Source organism: Falco biarmicus, chromosome 8 (genome assembly GCF_023638135.1).
Source record: "Falco biarmicus isolate bFalBia1 chromosome 8, bFalBia1.pri, whole genome shotgun sequence".
NCBI lineage: Eukaryota > Metazoa > Chordata > Aves > Falconiformes > Falconidae > Falco > Falco biarmicus.
Window position 1 is genome coordinate 16465489 of NC_079295.1, and position 18233 is coordinate 16483721.

At 40.9% G+C, this 18233-nt stretch overlaps 1 protein-coding gene across 1 annotated transcript in view; it reads left to right on the top strand.

The window, feature by feature from the left end:
* The first annotated feature begins 5837 nt into the window (after nucleotides 1-5837).
* The window catches only part of RAPH1 (Ras association (RalGDS/AF-6) and pleckstrin homology domains 1), a 97656-nt gene continuing 85260 nt past the window's right edge, over nucleotides 5838-18233 (top strand). Inside the window, 1 exon segment of the mRNA XM_056350486.1 lies at nucleotides 5838-6163. The gene's annotated coding sequence lies outside the window, so the exon portion shown is untranslated.

An 18233-nucleotide genomic window follows, 5' to 3' on the forward strand; every position in this document is an offset into this window, starting at 1 on the left:
CTGCATATAAAGTGTTTGGTCTTGAAGGAAAGACACTTTCAACATTTACAGAACACCACTCTTTCTAACTCTGTAAACAAAAGACATCAGCTCTGTAGTGAGATGAAATAGAACCTTTTCAGCATAAAATGAGAAATGCTGTCATGGAGGAAGTAAAAACAGAAGGCTAAAAGTAATCTGAAAGGTAAATGACTGTTGCTTCTTTTATGCCTTACTCTGTAATAGTAACATGGATAACATGAACTCACAAGACCTTCTGAGACGCGCTTTTGAGCCTAACCCAGGGAAATGCATAATCCAGATCCCTGGATTACCCTGGGGCTCTTCCAGTTTGATATCAAGCAGAGCCATTATGCCTAAAAAGTCAGTAAGGCCGTATCAAAAAGGTCATTGCAAGAAGAGAAGAACTTTTCATCAGAACTACAGGACAAATTTGAGCTGCAATGTAGAAGTAGCAAGCAGAAACAAATGCAATTTCTTTTCCCACCCACTCTGCCACTCGCCTCTCTTAGTACCTTAAACATATTGTGGACTTGGTGGTTTTATGTAAAGCAATGTTTCTCATGACTGCAAAACTTCTGATATACTTCTGTCATTTCACTGTGATGTTAATGACCAAACCTCTGCCATTATACCACAGCAAATGGGATGCTTTAATGCTTTTGAAGTCATGTGGGATGTTTGCTCCTATGCTGAAAATTCTAGTCGTTTTGAAAGCATGTGTGGAAAAGAATCTCTATTTGTATTTTAAGTGAATTATGTGCCAGAACCTTACAATTCTTACGAACGAGTAACCTCATAATTCTCAGAGGCATCACTCAAAGAAAGCAAAGATACTCCAGGCTGTATTTATTTGCAGAGTTGTTTGCAAAGCTGTTGCCAAAACTTTGGCCTCTTTTTCTTAGACCATCCTTACCAGTAGTGACTTCTCCAAAACTGACCATGATAGAGTCAATGTCCTCTACATTAGCATATGTTTGCATCATCCCCCTTGCTGCTGTTGGCACCTAATTCCAGTTCCTGACATATATTTTTTTTCATATGTTAATGGGCCTTTCCCAACTGCCTTTACTACTGAGATTTTTTTCCTCTGTGTTTTAAAGGTAGGGTCAGACAGAAAAATATTGGCTCCTCACATCTCCAAGAAATGTTGAAAAACCTTGTTTTACGAACGGCCAGTTCTGTGGCCCCAGTACTGTGATGGGGATGCACAGCTACATTATTTTTCCTTGTAATCATATTAAGTCAAATGAAGGAAAAGGAAAGGCAGCCTAGGGAGTATTAAACGATTTTGGGAGTGTGATAGATCTTAAAGCCTGTAACTGCTGTAGAAAGCCTGTTGTTTACCTGCCTCTCGGTAAGAATGTCTAGAAATAGAAGCATTTAACATTATTTTGTTCCTAAAGATTAAAAAAACATACATTCTAATTGCACTTTGGAGAAAGAAAATTAATAAAGACAGTTGCGCCATTCCCCATTAGTAGAAACGCCCCGCAGTTAACCTGCCTCAAGCACTTGCAGTATCACTGAATCCCTTGGGTGGGATTTTCCACAGTGCCAGCATTAGCTCAGCCCTGCTCCCATTAAAATCAATTACTGACTTCAGCCTGGGAGGAGAGTCCAGAGAGTCCCTGTGGTGCCCTGTATGTCGGAAGATCCTAATCTTTGTGTGTGCTGTTGCTTCCCTATTTTTATGTGCATGGCTGCACAGGTGCTCAGATGCATTCATGAGGGCCAGGATTTTTCTCAGAGGACCTAAAAAGGAACCAGACAGTCAGCTGTGTGGAATAAAGAGTAATGGAGGGTAATGTGTATCATGGAGGAAAGTGGAACTTCACATAAAATGAAACTTCATCAAGTGTCTAGAGAAGTCAGTTAATTGCAGCCTCTACGCCCCAATTCACAGAGCAAAACCTTCTAGAACGCGTTTTCAATACTGCTTCACACAGTGTATTTTCTATCTATGGAATGCAATTGCTAGAGGCAGTCATCAAGGCAAAGAGTTTAGTAGAATTAAAAAAGGGATTTAGGAAGCTTTGCGAGCAAAGACAACATTTGCAGCTGCATGCGCTAGATTACAACAATGCAGGGGACAAACAAGCTTCCTGCTTCAGCAGCATAAGCTGATTGCTTTGAGGGTCAATGAGAAACGTTTTCTTGCCATGTGTTAGCCCTGCTGGTTTATTGAGATGTGTGATGGGATGGTTTGAGTTTTCGTTAAAAGGAGTGGTAACAATAGTGAATGCTATAGGTAGATTACTTGCTAGTCTGTATTATGGTAATGTTGGCACTTCCATAAAAAGGGTATCAGTCACTAAGTCTGTGATGAAGAGCAGTCTCCCAAGCAAGGGATTGGTTTGGCACTGCTGAGAGCAGAGTTCAGACCCCGGCTATGAACAAGCCTTCCTTTCTGACTGTAGGGACATAGCTTTGTCCCTCTGCTCTTGAAATCGTCACCTGAGAAATGGGAAGGCAGTACTTCTGTAGCTCTCAGAGGTGGAATGAAGGGAAAGTGCGTAACGAAGACAGTGGTCATATTTTTATTCACAGCCCTTCTGTGCTTTGGATTCAGAGTTGTCATCCCACTGCAATTCGGGAGTACTTTAGCTGGAATTAGACAAGATTTTCCTGATTTACACTGATGAAATGAGTTCAGAAAATGGTGTTTTCATTCCATTATTTGTGATGCTTCTCTGAACTTGCTCCCACATGCAAACTGTGGCAGCCTCTCCAAAGAACAGTAGCCCTGAGAAAGCTTAGCAGCCTTAACCTAGAACACGAACAGTTTCTGCAATGGATTATGCATCATGCTGGCTGGCTTGAAACCCTAAAGCTCCTGTCCAAGTCTGCGTTCCTATTATGAGCTACTGTTGTCATTACACCTGTTGCTTCAAGGTCAGATCCTCTTCAAGATATTCTTGTTTACTCTGAACAGTAGATAAAATCTGAGAAAAGATGTTTTTAATGTTTAGGCTGGATGAGCTGAATTATTTATGTTAATGGCTATGGGTGCTATACCTGTTGCTAAGAAATACTGTTGTCATAACTCCCTTTTGAAAATGCCATTATAGCTAGCTGAGCAGCAATAGATACTGTATAGGTTGAGCAAGCTATTTTTTAATGACAAGCAAGATTTTTTTAATTATTTTGTATCTTGAACACTGTAGTTGGCAAAAAAATTGATAAAGAAGCAGGTGAAAACAGGCAGACTGCTCTTCTCCTTGTTAGAGCTGACAGGAGTCACAGGTGCTCAAAGTTCCATGATGGTGTAGCTGCATGTATTTATAGATGTACCAATATATGCACATACTTTTTTTTTATTGATAGAGTCTGGATCAGACCCAACTGGTCTTCACTAAAATGTGAAATTTCTGCTGCACAAGTTATTCAGCTTTCTTGGGTCCAACAAAGCAACCAAGATGGGAGTTGTTTTAATTCTGAACTCTCCTATTTCCAGCCTTTGCCTGGTATGTCCTTTATGGAAATTCCCCCAACTGTCTAATGATCCAAAAGCCTACGTAACCTTTGTTTATTTATGTTTTCGTATTCAGAATTATTTAAATACAGAAAAAAAAGCTTTGAAGGGATTCAAAGTTAAGCTCAGCTGCCAATGCTACTTAGCCATACCTAAAAAGGAGATTGATAGATAACATCTAGGGAGAAGGGTCAATAGCCATGGAATTATTGCCCTGATGAAAAACAATGATCCATTTTATCCTTTCTAATTTGGAAGCAGATACACATTTAAACCGACCTTCTAACCTACCCAAAGGGCTTAACTATTTTTATTATTTCATTAGTTGTTAATTTTATTGGCAGATGTATGACTCAATCCTCTGTGCTATGAAAACCTTACCCAACATACTGCAGGTATGTACTATTTCTTTGGCCTGGGGGGTGGTTTTACATTAGTAATTGCTGCATGTAATTGGATAGTGGTTCTGTGGGATGCACATGGACCCAGTCTGGTCCTCAATCTTAAAATGGTCTGGCTCTGACCTGTACCCTGGATTAAACTGTGTTGTCTGCTTAGGCTCTGGGCAATTTAGCAAGTTTGATGTAAAGGAAAAAAAATTCCACATGCCAAAAGCAGAGTTTGGGTTAGTCAGCTGCAGCCTGTTTTTCATTTTGATACAATTTCATGTTTGAGTGATGAAGCTTTGCATACGTTATGGCCATGCAGGTCCCAAGCTGCTGCGGTGGTCCGTGTGACTCTGCAGTGCTTCTGTGCTGGGTTAGATGCAGCTGGAGCTGCCATGGAGCTACATGATGAACCTGGCCATGGTACACACAAGTTGAGTTGTTCCTTGTATTGCCCATGCACTAGCTGTGCTTATTCCATGTATCTCTCTTCTACTTCTGGGCAAGCGTTGTCATTCTAATCCCTTCAGGGTCACGGAGGACCATTAGGAAAGCATGGTGGGATTAATACAACCTGGAGACACAGTCTAAACCTGCTGACTACATCAGTCAGCCATTGCCAGCTCACTCTCACTGCTGATACTCAGCAAGCACTGAAAACTGAAGTACTTAGCACATTTATTAAATAATGTAAGCCCAGAGGTTTATTAATTTCCACAAACTATGAAGCAGTGTAGCAGTCGTGGTCTATTATTTTGAATGGCTTGATTAAAATTTATTTGCAACTCCAGAAGGCTACTGTAGTCTCTTGGTGAAGATTGCATGTACTTTTACTCCACGTTGAATTTCTTTTATAAATTACCAGAGTTGCAACTGAAACCGTCCGATATTTCTGCATCCATAACTTTGATCTCAGGTTGTCAGAGATACTGTTAATTGTCAGCATTTTATTATGTTGCCCAAAATTTGGATGTGATTTATATATATGTAAATTAGGGATAATTTACATAGTAAAGATTTTTTTGCTAAATGCATTAGAATTGTATGTGTGAACTTTGTCTTTTAAAAGACCTAGTTGCATGTACACATGAAAATAATTTTCTCCGTGTACTGGCTCATATTTTAAAAGCTGCTTTTCCACGTTGCTTGAGACCTAGCTTATACCCTTGGCCACAAATCAGTATTTTCAGAACTAAAATAACTAGCACGATTTGGTACGATCGCTCTCATTTACGGAAAAGGGCGTGCTTTAGCTGACCGAAGTTTCCCCTGGTCGAACGCGGGGCGGCAGGACCCGGTGCGAAGCGCGGCCGCGCCCGGGCTCGGTGCGACAGCGGCTCGCGCGGAGGGTGCCGCCTCGGCGCTGCAGCGCGGGAGCCCCGCACGGGCTGTGTTTAAGCGGATCTCCGCCCGTGCAGCACGGCGTGCGGCGCGGCTTGCCGCAGCGCCCCGCGTTCTGTGCCCCTTTGTATGTGGTTAAAAAATGGTGATCTCGGCCCTGAGGCTGCGGCTGGAGGAGAGCCGGGCGTGACCCGCGGGGCAGCAGCCGCCGCCGGCTCTGCGGGAGCGCGGCCGGGACTCCCCGCGGGGTGGCCGGGGCTCGGTGACCCGCTGCCCGCAGAACCGCGCGGTGCCGACGCGGGACGGAAACGCCCCAGCGCTGCAGCCGCGTGCGGACCCGCTCCGCGCCGCCTGGCGCCCGGCCGGCTCGGGGCGGACCGGCTCGGTAGCGCGGCCGCCTGGGCGGGAACCAGCGGCCCCGCGGCGGGGGCGGCGGCGCTCGTCAGGGCACCCGGCCGCCAACCGCCGCTCGCGCGCCCAACCGCCGCTCGCGCGCCCAACCCAACGGCCAGCAGCCGCCCCGGCGCGGCGGGGCCCCGAACGCCCCCCGGGCGCTGGCGGCGGGCCCGGCGGGGCGGGGCGAGGTGCGGCCTGCGCGCCGGAAGTGAGCGGCGGGGGGAGCCCGGAGCGGCGGCGGGCGCCGGGGCGGTAGCGGCGTGGACGGAGCCGTGTCTCCGCTGCCGGGCAGGGACGTGCTCCGGCAGCCGGGCGGAGGCGGTTCCGCGCTGGGCGGAAACAAGAAACGGGAAAGGAAGGGAGCGGCGGTGGGAACCGGCGTTGGCGGCCACCATTAGCGGCGGCGGGAGGAGGAGCGGGGGTCTGCGGGCGGAGCGGAGCCGAGCCGAGCCCGGGTGCCGCCGCCGGCAGCGCGCGGGAGCGTGCCCGCCGCCTCGCCCCTCGGTGTTGTGGGGGTTCGCCGCCGCCCGCCAGCCCGCCGGGGCTTCCCCGGAGCCGGGGCGAGGTGAGTGGGGAGCCGCGTTTCTGCCGGGGTTTAGGGGGGCGGTGGCGGAGCCGGGGGCGCCCGCTGGGCCGTGGCGGGCGGGCGGGGAGCGGCGTTTCCTGCCGCCTCCCCTCAGGCGGGCGGCCGCGGGGGGACAGCCGGGGCTGGGCGGGGGCGCCGCAGCTGAGGCGTGTGAGGGGGCGAGGGTTTGGCGGCCCCCGGGCAGCGTCCTGCGCCCCTCCGCGCCGCAGGCGTCGTCGGGTGATCCCCCCCCTCAAGCGGGCTTTGCAGTGCTGATGACTGGTGGCGGGTTTTGGCGGCCGTGCGTTCCCCCCCGCCCCGGGTTTCCCGGTGTAAGGCATGCCACGGAAGGGCTGGGAAGTGACCGGGGATGCGCCAGGGATGTAGTCGGTGGCATCCAGACAATGTCAGCTCGGGTGAGCCTCCACCCTGTGGAGCCGCAGGCAGTCCAGTCCCTGCACAGGCATCGCCGAGCCTCTCGGTGCCGCCCGGAGAACAAAACACGCGCAAGTCTTCTTCCTTGGTGCAGAAAGAAAAGATTGGTTTGGATTGTTCATTACCGTCTTTTATTTAAACGAAAACCCGACTGAAATCTTATTAAGCTTTTTAGTTGTGAGACTTGCTGAGGGAGGCTGGTTTGTGAAGAGTCTCCCAAGCAAGGCTGCTGTCCGCATCGGTTTTCATGAAGATGGGGAGAGCAGAATATTATGATTTTTTTTTTTTTTTTTGCATGGGGAAAATCATTGATGGTGGGAGGGAAAAGAGGAGTGTCTGTATAGATGAGTGTCACATGACCTGTGTAAAATTCATATAGGTATACTTATTTTTCTCCTGTATTAATGCTGGTTGTTTTAAGGCGACAGTGACTTACCTGTTCATTTTGGAAGGTTTTATTTCTTTTGGATTTGTTACCTCACGTGGCAGAAAATAGCCACCTGTATGTTTGGGCACTGTCTTTGTGGTTTAGCATTTTTACTGACATTTCAATACTTTTTATTTTTTTGCCTGGTTATAGGTATTCAGACGGGGACAAACAGCAGTATGTGTAGTGTCATTTCTCATTTACTGAGGGAATACAGATACGCTCGGTTTGATACAAGTATACTATTTCATATGGCTGATACCTTTATATTGCCATTCATGTGATGGACGAATGAGGATCCACCGTTTTGTGAGACTATAAAAATCACACCCACTCTATTTCAAACAAATCGTCTCGTCGCCTGTTCCCCTTCATTCCCCTGTCCTCCAGACAGGGACACGTCAGCTTCTAAAACACCTTTGAGCAGAAAAATTAATTTAGATATTTATTGAAGAAAGAATTTAGGTGTTTATTGAAACGACTTATCTAAACTGGCAAATCTTCCTATTTTACTGTCCGTTTAATCATCTTTTCTCTGCTGAGAAGTTTCCTATTAAAATAGAAGAACAGAAAAATCAGTTGCTAAATCATCTTGAAGAACAAAAGTATGGGTCGGGGAATACTTTACACATAAGTTATATAAAGATGTAGATGTCCATGTGTGATATGCTGATATCCTTCTTGCGTGGGTGTGGTGGATAGTGGAATATACAACTATTTTTCATCACCTAAGTTGGTGTGTGTTTTTTCATATCAGTGGGTGACACTCAAATTACCTTACTGAAGTCCATGTTAGGGAGGCTTTTTGCTTTCATAGAACATTGAAGTAAGTGGCGCTAAGGAATTTATTTATTGCCCTCCTACATATTTCATCTTCAGATAGGTGTTTCCTTAAAATTACTTGGATGTTTAACTCGTACAGCATGCAACAAAGTCCTTCTACCACTGTTTCTCTGACTTGGCATTGGATGACAGACAAAAAAGTATTGCTAAGAGATAAGTTCAGGAAAGCTGAGTAGTTTGCTAGCTGTTAATCTCTCAAAGGAATATAAAAAATAGTGTGAAAAGAGATGCTATTTTATATAGTCTTGAGTCTGCCTTCCTTGTGTACTATCTTAAGAATGCTGCCTTCAGGTTTGAATTTAAAATAGTTTTTTTCCAGGGGAGTAGTACATTGGCATGAACCATTTGAACTTCCTGTATATTGCAGCTTATTCCTTTCTTAATAAGGTAAGCCATGGTACAGAGAACACTTGTTGGTCTAAAGGAGTGTATGAGACTGCTGTGGTAACTTTTGTAGGATCAATAGGATTGATTTTAAGAGGCTTTATTTTTCAAGAGGATGTCTTGGTGTTCTGAGTATCAGAATATGTAGATATTGCCTCATTTCTCCCTTCCCCAAACCGCTGAATTTTTTTTTGCTGTAAAACTATTGGTGTTGCTGTTTTGAGTTTTGCAAGAATATGAACGTGTGCTCCTTTATCTCTTCCTTCTGCATCAAGATTTTTAATAAAATCAGCTAGTATTTCTAGCCAGAAATAGTTATTTCTTTGTGCTCATAATTGAACATGTTTATGCTGTATTAATCTGATCTTTACTGGTCGTAAAACTTGCCTTCCTTCTTCAAATGTCTTTCAGCCACTGGAGGGGAAAAAAAACCCTACCAAACTGGGACAGAGTTAAATCTGAGTGACTAAGCCAGTTATGCAAATACCAAGAACAACGGTGCTGGAGATCCTAGCCGTTAAGTAATTCAGACCACATTCTTAATAGTAGAAAAATCCAAATCTTTTTTGTAACAAATGAAGCCAAAGGTTGCAAAATAAATCATACCTCCTTTTCTGTTAAACAGTAGTTTTATTACTGAATTTTCAAGTAGAACTGAAATAATGTGCTTCACAGCTTCCTATTAACATCAGTTCATACTGAGGACCTTGCTGAAAAAATCTAGAACTCTGCAATTGTAAATAATTGTAAAATTATTGTAAATTTGTAAAATATTGTAAAACTGTAAAATAAAAGCCAAAAATGTCCAGCTTGTATTTCAGCACCCAACAATTAACTGGGCATGGATAGGTGCTTATTTTGTGATGTTTCACACCCTTTCTCTGCAATTGCTAGGAGAAAACGTATGTTGATTTACAGCTGAATCAGGTAGTCTCAGATAAACAAGTGTTATAAAAAGGGGCAATCTAGATATGTTTTATTGCTAAGGTTTCATAATACATAAAAATGACGGCAGACTGCTGAGTAGTCGCATTTAATGTATTTCTATGTGGAATGAAATTTTGTTTAAGGAAATGTAACTTACAAAAAGTTGTATTGAGTGAGTCCTTTTAAGGGTTCAAAAAGTATATTGTGATTGACAGTCACACATTTTGAGTGAGTATGCACGTCAAATGGTCTCCAGCTTTAGGAACGTCTACAAGGTTAGTGGAGAAACTTGTGCTATAATTGCCAGTTAAAATTGTTCTTCAGATTGGCAAGAGATTTAAGTTTCTTGCTAATCTGCAGGAATTACCATCACTTAAAAACTGTGTTCATTGAAAATGCCGTATTATTTTCAAGAGGTTAATACTAGAAATTACTAATAACTATCCAGTTAAGCATATTGGTCCCTGTGAAAGAGACAAGTAAAATTCCTTAATGATTCAGCTTGCTAGTAATCATACTCAAAGTTGAAAATCTTATAAAGACTGAGAAAAGTATCTGCAGTATAGTTTTTACGCAAGTTGATGCAGATACACTGGCTGGTATTTTTCACTTTTCAGTGAGCTAAAGTCACTTCTCTGTTTTGTCCTATGGAGTAATTTTAATTCTTTGCCAGGACAGGCTTTAGGTGAAGTGTTTAACATAAGATGTTACATAGGATGTTTTTGTTGAACTTGCTTTTTAAAAATACATTTATTAATGAAGAGCACTGGAAATGTCTTGTTCTTTGAGCTATCCCTTGATTTGTTAGGAAATGTATGGAGAAAGACGATGAGCACAAGCGTTTGAAACTGGCCAGAGGTTAAATATGAGGAAAATTGTTGCTGTCTTATTTCATAATGAGTTAGTCGGATTCTACAGAGAGGACTGGATAAGGAGGAATTCCAGAGGTACTTACAAAAATAATTTAAAATTTTCTTGGTCATATAACATGATTTTTACCTGTTACTGAATTTCTAGTCTCAGACGTTCATCAGATTAAATTGATGTAATCAGGAAGGTGATAGAATTTTCATTGCCTCTCGTCTTTTTAGGAGAGCAGTGTGTAAAATGAAAGTTTTTATTCAAAAATGTTACAATGATTCTGGTGAGAGAATTACTGTACACAGTAGCAAAACTGTTTTGGTATATTCATTTTCCCTAAGTAAATATTTTGAAGTGTTCAAGAAATGAAGTTGTTGCTGATAAAAATGCACTGATGTTGCATGGAGCATGGTAAACTGAATGAGAATTGTTCTCATCTTGTGTCAGAATTATCTTAAAAATCATTCCTTATTGGAATGTTAGTATATTGTTCTAATTGTTTTATTTGACATCTGCTGAAATGGTCTTGTACTGTGTAAGGGTGTCAGTACTCTGTCAGCCTAAATGTTTAGAATAGCAAGTTGTGTTCGTATACTTAGAGTGCTCTTTTGCTGAAGCTATGTTAAGCACAGATCCAAACCATCTTACTGCTGTTTATTGCAGCACAATAGGTGAATTCTAGCAGATCAGGATTAGAAAGAAACAGGAGCAAGAAGTGACATCATTCTCCCATTTCATGGCTCTGATCGATTTTATTACTTATGTCAGTATAACATTTTCATCTAAAAAAGTCTTGGAAAAGTTAGAGAACCTGATCATTTCTCTGAAATGCTTGTATGAAGTGGAAGAATATGCTAGATAAAACGTACTTACAGAAGGGGCCTGGAGGGAGACTTAATAGGCATCCTTCATCCTCTCCAATGCCTTTACCCTTCAGAAAGCTTTGGGAGCAGTTGCATGGGAACTGGCAGAAACTTCTGTTCATGTGATAGAGTTGAAGTCCACTGCCACTGTCATTGTAAAAGGAAAAATGTTTTCAGAGGTGTCCGAAAATTACTAGCCTTACTGAAACTGTAATTGGTAAATTTGCATCATCTGCTTCTAAAATTGGATTTTGAAGGCTATGCCATTAAATAGTGTTAGAAGTGCAAGTAATGAGTATGTATCAAGCATTGATGATAAAATAATCCCATCTCACATGGTTGAATTCTTACTCTCATATCACCTTTGCAGTTAAATTCCTTCAATATATGTCATAAAATTGCCTACTGAGTTAAGGGCAACATGAAAAGTTCACTGAGTTACTGCACACTGTGAAAAATGCTACCTTTACAGCACAGAAATTATAAAGGGATTTTTTGGTGTGGAGATGGTGCTAAGACAGTTTTGCCCAACTGTGTTTTCTCAATCAGTGATGAAAAAAATTATGGTTTTTTTAATGTGCCTGGTTTTCTTTTAAATAATTTCACTGATTAGTATGATGAAAATCTCATTGCCAGAAATGCCCATTTAATTGGTTTAATCGCTGAGACAGTATACTGGAGGTATGTTTAATATTTTCCTCTGTCAGAGGGCTTGTAGTGGTACTTTTATGTTTAACTCTGTGAAGCTGCTGAATTGATCCTTGTGATGTGCCAGTGGTGAAAAGACAAATGTTCAGAAGGAAATAGCTTGTGTACACTTTTGCTGGCTTTCCATCTCGCCTCTTTCTGTCTCCTCATGATGAGATGTCACTGATAGACTTCATTATAGGTGCTATAGAAGGTAGCATTAGCAAAACAAATGTGCAGGTCCTTTGGAGGAAGTAGAATTACTCTATGCGTTGTTCATAAACTTCTTCCAGTCATTAATCTCTGAACAGATGCATTTGTTATGCCTGGAATAGCCACAAGTTTGCAGTTCTCCCTGCTTGTATCTCTGACAGGGCTGACCCAACCACAAGAACTGTATATTCTACTCAGTGTTGTTTCTGGTAGGTAGGTCCCTTAATGAAATGCTAGTAAGAAAGGTGAAAGAGAAGCATTTGAGGTCAGTGACAACTTTTTTTTTTTTTTCTTATGCTTTTTCTGACAGAAATATTCTTAGGTCTTATGTAGCTTTAGTGATCACTGAACTGTTGTGTGTTAAAAATACTCTTAAAAAAGAAGAAACGGGTGAGATTTAATCCACATAAATTCTGTGATCGAGTTTACAGCTTGATCCACGGCGTGCCAGGTTGGTAAAATGGAAGGGGTGATGAGCTGCAGTGAAAGGTTTTACTTTTGGGGAGCTGTTGAGAGGGGAAGCGAAGCTATGTCCTTGTGTACATCTTCCTAGACCATGATTATATAGTTTTGTGAAATTAAAGTTTCTTTTATCTCTGGGATGTAAAAACATTTTTTAAAATAAAGACCAACTCCCTTACAGGCTGCTATTTGCACCTTATGAGTACTGAAAGGCATCTGTCCAGGGTTTTAGAATCTGTTGTAGGAAATGTGTTGTACCAGGTTTTTATAAATTAATTCATTTTCATATCTATATGTTATCTATACTTACTTAGGCAAGCTGGTTTACAAAGCTGGGATGGGTTCTAGCTCAATATTGAAAACAGTAAGTTTTTAAGATGTTTTCAAACATCTCATGAATGAGGCTGACTTTTGCAGCTTAATGATGATCTTCCAAAGGTGAAATTGGCATGGGAAGCTTATTAGTTCTGCAGAAATACTGTACTTGCATGCTAATTGCCTTAATTTAATCCCAAGTTTTTTCTGCTTTGTGTGTCGAGTTCATTGCTTGTTATGCCTCTTCTTTATGGTTTAGAACAAGAAGTATTAGGTGGAAAGAAAAGTACTCTAACAAATGTGAAACCATTTCATTATGACTATGACAGTGTTCGCTCAGGTTTTCTTATATGATTGGCCGCAAATGCACAAAGATAAGATTGGAAGTTCTTAAATTTGTGTGAGCTCTGAAACTTTGTGTCTTCAAGGAAAAGACATGCTCTGTGAAATAAATGGCATATCTATTTTAGCTTCCTTCAGAAGTGCGGACAGTGTTCACCGCCCAGGGAGTTTCCTCAACACTGTTCTATGGGAGGACATTGCCAGTGGATTGTGTCTGGATAATCAAAAGCCTAAGTCTTTGATACAGCCTGTTGGCTACTCTTAAGCCGTTTCCCACTCGGGTATGGTTGGCTTTGATTTGATCCTGACTTGCCTAGTTTATGATTGTATAGTGATGAGGCATCTTGCATAGGATTTCTGATTCCATGCCAGAAGCCAAGCATTCCAGGCTCTCTTTATTTATCCTTAGTAATTTTGCTTCCTGCTTTTCTCCTTGCTAGAAGGATCACCATGACTATTTAAAATTGAGTTAATCATTGTTGGAATTTGTTTTAATATACCAATGCAAGTTTGGACTTCCCAGGTGTCTATAATCGTTCTTCTTCACAGGTGACTAAAAGTGTTATCCACAACTGTGTTTTATAGTGCATTAAAAAACCCAATTCCCGTAGTGAAAAAACTCCTTAAGTTGCTCTGAGCCTTTAAAGAAAAATGCCTTACAGACCTCTGTTCTCTAAGGAAATTGTCACTTGTTTCTTTTATGCATGACTTAAGAAAATGACCTTTTACTTGGACATGTAGTTGTGAGTGGCTTTGATGGAAACGTGGGTGATTGCTCATTATTCCTGGAAGAGCATTCTGTAAGTTTGTTGCGTGTGTCAGTGATCAACATGTCTAGTAGTTTGGATTTTAGTTAACAGAAGTTGAGTCTAAGGGCTTATGAAAAACACTTGTATCTATTAAATAGGGGCATTTTGTTTAGGTGAGGAAGTGTAGAAAGCCAGTAGTTTTCACTCACTAGTAGCTTTGCAAGGTAGTAATACTGACTTGTGAATTCCTTTGGCCACCTGTGAGCACGTCATAGTTCAGGAGAACAACTGGCTGATGCTGAGTAACAGAAGATCACTTTTTCTTTCACCTTACTCAGGTGTGTCTATCAATAAGTGACTTAGTGATATTTTATGATCTGTTCTGTGAAACTGAAAGCCTGTTTGTCAGATTGATGTGAGTGCCAACAGTAAATTCCTAACCAGGGAGGAAGAAAAGGAATTATTTTCCTAAAGAAACATTCGGTTGTTCTGGATTAGAGACCTTGGAGATTCTTTCTAAGAAGCATAGCAGAAATGAGAAGTCTCATTTTCGGCAATTACATGGAAGAAGAAGGAGGGCCCTGTAGAAAAGCATGAATGTTGTCTTCCCTTCTGGCAGCTGGCAGAGCAGAAAATAGAAGCAATAGGGAAATGAGTGAGATTTTTAGGAGGAACCACATACCCACATCACAGTTCTGAAAGTGAAACAATGTCTTTATGAAGATTGCTCTGTATTAACTAAACTCCAGTTGATAGTGCAGTATACAGCGCAACCTTTTGTGCTGGTAATCCCTGTTCGTGAAAATCAGACTTTTTTTGTTAAAAAGAAAATGAAAACCCACAAAAAACCTCAAGTGCTTGTGATTAGCTTAAGTGAAACTTTCTATTTTGATATTAGTCCTGTTTAGCTTGAATCTGTGCAAAATTTGAGAAGGTCCTCAAAATCAACAACGATTGAAAACAAAAAAAGCCCTTGGAATTAGTTATTACTAATACTTTGTAATGAGAAATTTTAGATTATCTTTTATCAACAAATGGAATATTCCTGGAATGACTAGTGTGCATTGTGGGGTTGAAAGTCCAGTGTAGAGCAAACAAAGTATTTTCAGACTGTGCACTTTTACCTTCAGTGGTTCACATTCTGGAATGCGAGGACTTGGGCATCCCTCTTTTGAAAAGAGGTGTCACTTAAGTTTTGTTCTCCTGAAGTACCAGGTAGTTAATATATTTACAGGTGTCATGTAGGAAGATAGCTTGGCTAGACTGTTATGCCCAAAAGTCTGGGGAAGGATTTTATGTGTCTTGTGTCTTTCTGGGTTTTTTTTTCCCCCTGGACCTTGATCCTTTAAAAGTATGTTAGGTTTATGTGGCCTTTAAATTTAAAATACTTGTACTGTAGGAGAAAAACTGTAACTTGACACAAATTACTTTGATTTAATTTAATGTTGAGTTTGTCTGCTATGGTTGTCATGAGAAGAGTTTAAATGGAACTTCCGTTGGCTTGCTTTCTGGCCTGAAGACTGATCCAAGTGTAGTACATAAGGCATGTTAATATATTATCTGTGACTTTTAAAATTATTCCTCGTATCTAATACCTTCTGATGATTGATGTTTTTCACTAATTTTTGTGAAGTGTGTACTTTCTTATATTGAAGATGACACAAATTGTTGTGTCCCCTTATAGTCTGATCATGGGTCAACTTCGTAGCTCTGTATACTGTTGAGTAAAAGGTGCATTAGCATTTGGGCAATGAGAAGCAAACCTGAAAACAGTAATACAATAGGTCTACAGCGTTTGCAAAACAGGAGAATGTGCTTTAGAGCAATGTCTTCCCAAGGCTTTATTTAGTTTCTTGATTTTGTAGAGCATAATAAACTCCCTACCTTTTGAGCTTGGAATACACCTCTCCATATTTTTTTTGTCAGTCATGAAGGTATGTGGTCTGTCTTTTTGTTTAAATGTACCTCATCTGAAACTAGAATACCAGAACATTTTAGTTTTCTGTATTTATTCTCATTATTAACTTTCTGAGATAAGGTTAGTCTGGCATATTCTTTGATATAACTCTTGACAGGCTGTGAGCATTTGAGAACAACATTTCTGTGTATGTGAGTTGATGAAACATGATAAAATGCTACAAGATACTGATGTGTCTTGTGTAGTATATTGTTCCAGGTAAAGCTGCCTAAATCTTAATTTTCAACTTTAGAGTGAGTTGAAAAGCAAAATAATGGGCCAGTTGTTCTCTTATGAACATGTTCAAAATTGCAGCTGACCTTACCTTGTCTGCATTCTTTTTTTGCTGTGCAGTATAGATTTAAATATTTAGGTTTACAACTGTGCATGCTTTCACTATGTTATGATGTGCCATAAGAGTGGAGAAGTCATAGCCTACTGATAAATTCAGCAGCTGCTTCTTCATTCCTAAAATTACTTTTGCTGGATTGCTTTCCTTAAAATGTTGGTATTTTTAGTATGATTTAGGCAGTATTATTGATAAGAATATGGAACTAACGTATATTAAAAAATAGGGCTTTTCTTGGTTTTGCAGAATGATTAAATATATTGTTTTGTATCTGGATACTGTACATAAAGTATGCATCTTAAATCATCACCTTTTATCATGTCTGTTTATTCCAAGCCACTCAGACTGAAGTTATCAAACTTTCTGGAGTATAGTGGCAGGCGTTGTTCAAAACCGTAATATGTAGGGTATAAAGTTGTTTGTTATTTATTTTATAGAATTCGGAATTTATAGATGGCTAACCAGTTAAGATGTCATATTATAGCTTCACCTTTGAAAATAAAATTTAAAATTTTGCCTGAAATGACTGGTTGTGGATAACTGAAGTGCTGTGATGGAGTACTCTGTTAAACTAAAGAATGCTACTTTGTGGGGGAATTGAAGGTGCAGTAAAAGAAGCCCCGAGTTTCCTTAAGATTTCTTTCATTATTCCTGAAATTCTGTTTACATTTATAATGTGAGTATTAACATTTCACCAGGAGGTGCAGGAGTAGCAGCAGTCTGATCCTGTGTGCATCAAGAATCATCTACGTATTATATGAAACTAGTTTGAACATATGGTTTGAGGTTTATGTTTCAATACTAGTAAATAGTGATCATCTTGCTGTCATTAGGTGTGTATGCCCTAGCCTGGTATTTAATGGAATACAGATAGGTAATGATGTAATTTTCATATTTTATTGCTACTATGCTTAATATATTTTATCGATCGTGTTTAGAAAACCTGCTTATAACTTGCTCTGATCTCCTCCAAAGATGAGCAAGATAAGCACTGAAATGATATCCATGACACTGCATTCTGTAAAAAAAATTGATTTGTGCCCTCGGTGTATTGCAGATCTTTCATAGTGTCTTGAGGAATAGGACTTTATTTAAAAAGAGGACATTAGGTCTGCCACAGAGGAAGCATTATATTATGGATTAAACGCTGTCCTTGTCATCTTTGAACCGCACTTTCTGCTGTCTTGTTACATGCATGATTTTTTTTCTCTTTATACAGTCTTCCAGCTCTCTAGTTGAGTTGCAGATGAGTAGTTTCAAAAGTTGTATGTGAGCTTTCTTGTCCTTTTTTGGGGTATTGGTCTTGGAGTGTTTGCTTCTGAAATGCTGCTTGATTTGAAACTGGATAGGTAGAAAAATCCTTTTTTCTGTGCTGAATTCCTTCCTATACTTGGATTTAGTTTTGCATGCATGCTCTTAAGTTTTGTTGTCTGGAATTGTCCCACAGGATACTGTGTCCACTGAGAACTGGACAGAATATTATTCTTGGTGTGCCCTGTCCCAAAATGCACATGGGGGGAGGTTGGGTGGTATAATTCGTTATGTTTGTCCTGTGCTTTTCTGCATATTCTCACCTGGGAAAAAATTCTTTAGATGATGCACAAGAATTGGAAAAGGGGGCTGAGAACTTGCTTTTTGTGACTTAATTGCCTTTTAAAAAATATAAACTGTCAGGAATAATAAAGCTGGAAGGAGGTACTATTAGAATTGACCTTACTACTTAGACTTAGTGCAGAAGGCTGTGAATGTTTCCACAGATGTATTGCTCTTTTAATTGTTTTTTTTCTGAGAGAAGGTTGTGATGTCAGATTAAATGGTGAGACCAGGAATAAACAAGGTTTTAGGATGTATACCATCTTTTTTTACAGGTGTTTCTTCATAAATGATGTTGTGGGGCATGCTTTGGCTTGTGATGGAGCTGTTTCATCTCTGTATGGATAGAGATGGTGACATAGAAATAGTGCTAACAGCCAGGTATTGATTCCTGGTAATCATTCTCAGCGGTAGTGCCATGGGACCATAGCCAGTCAGTTCCCTTAATAAGTGTGAAGGTCCGCTGGCAGCTCTTGCAAAACAGCTGGACGCGATGTTACAGTATACTACTAGCATCTACTTGTTGAGTCATTCGCTGCTGATCGTTCTAGCTGCTGTCCAGTAAATAAGGAGTTTTGGCTAGTTTCTTGACTAAAATTTCCATGTGCACACTGGTGACCAGTCTTTTGAAGAGTGGTCATTACACTTACTTCACACTGATTA